This window comes from Peromyscus maniculatus, chromosome 8 (assembly GCF_049852395.1).
Source record: "Peromyscus maniculatus bairdii isolate BWxNUB_F1_BW_parent chromosome 8, HU_Pman_BW_mat_3.1, whole genome shotgun sequence".
NCBI classification, from domain to species: domain Eukaryota; kingdom Metazoa; phylum Chordata; class Mammalia; order Rodentia; family Cricetidae; genus Peromyscus; species Peromyscus maniculatus.
In genome coordinates, this window is record NC_134859.1 from 66,414,700 (window position 1) to 66,419,137 (window position 4,438).

The following is a 4,438-nucleotide window of genomic DNA, read 5'->3' on the forward strand; positions in this document are numbered from 1 at the left end:
CTCATTTGTCTGATTTCTTTTTGTTTGTTTTTGTGTTTTTTGGTGGTGGTGGTAGTTTTTATTTTTTGATATAGAAATTTAAGTTATGCTACCTTTTCCTTGAGGTGTCAATACATGATTATTGTAATTACCTTAAAGATAGTTGGCTTACATGTATTCTCACAACACAACATTGATTTAGAGTTTACTTAAAACCTTCTGTTTTTCATTTTCATTTAAAAATAAGCAAAATATGGTGGCAAATGGGAGAGAATCACTGTATAATTTCTGGTGCACAATTTTTTTTTTTAAATTATCTGTGTCTGGTGCATCCACATGCAGTTTCTCTTTTGAAGCTGAAAGAGGCTTGTCTGATTCTTAGAACTGGAGCTTCAGGCACTTGTAACCCACCTGGTGTGGGTCCTGAGAACTGACTAAACTTAGGTCCTCCTGCAAGAGGAGTGTCTCTAACTGCTGAGCTGTCTGCATTCTTAGCCAGTGCTTTATAAGTTATGGGGAAGTACTGGAATTTGCTGGGAAGAGGCTCTCCTCTTTTTTTTTTTTTTTTTTTTTAATGTGGGTATCCTCCCCCACACCCACCGTCACTCTGTTATATTGTAAACTATCCTAGGCACACCAGAGTACAACCTTGGAGTTTGTTCCAATGTGGGTTGTGGGAAGCCATTTCACCACCCCTCTGGTGTTGGGTTAGTAACACAAGGATAACAGGCCAAACTGAAAAGTGTGTAATACAATGGAAAAGATGATTATTTCAGAGAAGTAAGTCATTTCTTTACATCATTGTTTTCCAGAAAGTTACAGAAATGGGTCTGCCTTTCTTTAGTCTCCAGGTTTTACTCTTGACAAATGTCAAGTTGCACTTGGAGAAAATGAAGAGCAAATCATTTGGGGATATGATGTGATATGTGGAGGATCTTGAGCAAAGTACCATAAGGAAGAATAGATTTTCTAGTCTGTGTATGATTACATGGTGCATGAACAGAAATCTTGACCAATGTCATTTTTTATGTAAGTTCACTAAAGGTGAATTATATGCTAGCCTTTAATTTACTAACACTTGGAACTTTGTGATAAAATAAAATTTTCCCACACAAATAATAGTGTATGTGATACTTTGTGTCTCCTGGCTCAGGAGCATTAGTTTATATAGTGTGTTCTTCTCCAACCCTAGTGCGCATCTACACATACGAGACTGTTGGACTTGGGTATATACTTAAAGCATTGTAGTTGAATCCCACTGAGTGGGATCTCTGTCCCTGGCTGTTAGGAACTTGCTATGTAGACCCTGTTCTCCTGGAATTCCCAGAATCCTCCTGCCTCGTCTTCCCAGTGTTTGGATTGAAGGTAGGCACCAAGCTGAGCATAAATTCCATTCTTTCATCTTCTCTAGTTCCTACATTGTTTTACCTTTCTCTTCCCACTAGTGCCACATTTTAGGTAACAAACTGAATTAGGGATGATTAAAGTAATTTGAATACAGTGGTTACTGAATCATTGTTTTATGTATCCTAACTTAGTCCTAGCAGTGCTGCTTGTACTTTTCACACCTTTAATCCCAGCACGTGGGGAGGGAAAGCCAGGCAGATCTGAGTTTGAAGGGAGCCTAGTCTATAGGGCAAGATCCAGGACAAACAGTTGTACTCGGAAACCTTGTCTCAAAATAACCTAAATAAGTTAATTTAGTAACATTGTATCTGTGTGTGTGTATACTTTTTCTTTGTACCACACACATGACTGGTTCCCACAGAGGCCAGAAGAGGGTGTCAGATCCCTTGCCTGGAGTTACAGATTGTTGTAAGCTACCACGTAGGTACTGGAAATTGAACACCAGCCCGCCTCTTTTGGGAGCACATAACTATCGCTCCAGTCCTCAGACTAAGTCTTTTTTTTTTTGGAGGGGGGGGAGCTGAGGATCAAACCCAGGGCGTTGTGCTTGCTAGGCAAATGCACTACCACTGAGCTAAATCCGCAACCCCCAGACTAAATCTTAAAATGTCCAGGCTGTTCTAAAACTTAGAATTTGGCATGTTCAGACCCCCCACTCCCAGTAACAAAGCACATACCTCTGTTACCAGATCTTACTTTTCTGAAACCCATACATTTCCAAAGGCACTTAGTTGTGGGATGCAATTCAGTGGTCCATTTGTTAACTGATTTCACTTTTTGCCTGGATAATACAAGAGTGCCTTTGTAGGATTTTAAACCTGAATGAATCATGGTGTCCTTTTGGTCAGGACCTTTAAGACATACTTAGTAATTATAACTTAAATACCAAAGGTCTTTTGGACAGCAAATGGGGAAGGGTGCAAGTAGTTTCGGTGGGGGTGACAAAGTAAGATACTGAACATTACTTTGGATTCAACAGAGGACAGAAGTCAGTTGGGTGAATAATTACTGTAAACATTGAAACTGCAAAAGGAAAAAGACAATTGTACTATTAGAGATCATATACAGACCTCGTTAGGCCTCTGTGTGTGTGTATGCTGTGTGTGTGTTGTGTGTCAGGGTTTCTCTGTAGCCCTGGCTGCCCTGTCAGCGGTTCTGTAGACTAGGAAGGCCTCAGATATGCCTGCCTGTGGCTTCTGAGTGCCAGGATTAAAGGTGTGGGCCACCACAGCACCTCCACTTTAGGAATCTCACTGAAGTTAAAATAGGAAAATCCATGCTTGGCCACAAAACCTAAGAACACCCTGAACCGTTGGTTTCTGAATATACTTAGGTAATGCTTCATTATTGATTTATATTGTGGGTAAAGATTAGCTTACTCCATCTCTATCATACTTTACGTCTTTGCGATTGTATCATGTTTTGTTTCATTATTGCTTTTCTCAGTTGTTTGTAGAGGATGTCTCAGCTGAATCCATAAGGACTGGGAGCACTCACTGGTAAAGATACCATCCTATTCACCTGTCACTTCTTAGGTTTTATGTGGACAGTCAAGGTTGGGGCATAATGCATTTTCTGTAAACATTGCATTTTGTTTCTACACTGAAAAATTCTGTTTGCTTGCAGCCCAGGCTGGCCAGAAACTCAGTATGTGCTTTACTCTTTGCAGTTTCATTGTCTTTTTTTTTTTTTTTTTTTTTTTAAAGACAAAAAATGTCTATGATATTTTGAGCTATTAGTCATTCTGCCTGAGTTAACAATAGCTAGGATTAAGGGTGTGTGCCATCTCAACCAATACATTCTGTTTCTTAGCAACTAATTGGTTTATAAAATTTTTTTTTTCAGATGTAGTTTCAATTACAACAGTCCTTAAACCCTCTTGTAGCCAGGGATCACCTGAAACTTGTTATACTTTGTGAGTGTGCCTGTGTTACTTTATGTACCACTTTATGTGTGCTTTATGTCTGGGTGCCTGCTGACAAAAGAGGGTATTAGCTCCCCTGGAACTGGAGTTGCAGATTATAATATGGGAAAGGAATCTAGATCCAGTACAAGAGCAGCAAATGCTCTGACCACTGAGCTGTCTTTCGGCTTGCCTGGAGCTCTTTATCCTTGTGTTTACATACTGGGTTTCGGGGCATTACAGGTGTATGCACTTCCTTGCCTTAAAAAACTTCATGTGGAAATTTGTACTCCCTTATATAACCTTATTACTGTTGTGAGCTTATATGAATTATTTTACCTGGGAATTCATGTGGCCATTAAGCCTGTGGCCCTGAATTTGATCCTTGGGATTTCCATGGTAGGAGAGAAATGACACTCCCACGTTGTACCCTGTCCTCCATCTGTGTCCTGTGGCAGTCACATAAATATTAAAATTTTTTAGTCTTAAAAAAAATAAAGAATGGGGTGGTATACACCTTTTAGTCCCAGCATTGGAGTGGCAGGCACAGAGGCAGACAGAACTGCCAGTTATCTTGGTCTGTATAGAAAGTTCCAAACTAGCCAGGGATACGTCATGAAATTGCCATGAGCTAATATGTAGCCAGGACTACATGGCTCAAAACAAAACTGAGGCCCCCCCCCAGAAAAAAATCACAAGTTTTACTCTGTGGACCTTTGTTTTTGCAGGTCTTTCAGTTTACCTTGGGCTTTCTTAGATTTCAAATGTAACTTCAGTTAGACAATCTCTGAGACAGGGTCTCACTATGAAGTTATGATTTGATCTGCCACTCACTATGTGGACCAAGCTGGCCTTCCTGCCTCTGTCTCCTGAGTGCTCCCAGCCCCAGGACACTTTATGTGACTTGTGTTAACTGTTGGATATTGTCTGCTTACCTAGCTAGAATTTTATAATGTGCATGAGTGTTTTGTCCTTGTGTGTTTGAGTGCATTTGCGTGCCTGGTGCCCATGGAGGTGAGAGGAGATGGCATTGGATCCCCTGGAAATGGAGTTACAATTTCAAGCCTTCATGTGGAGCTGAGAATTGAATCCAGATCTTTGCTCTTAACTACTGAGCCATCTCCAGCCCAGCTCACCACTAGAACTTCA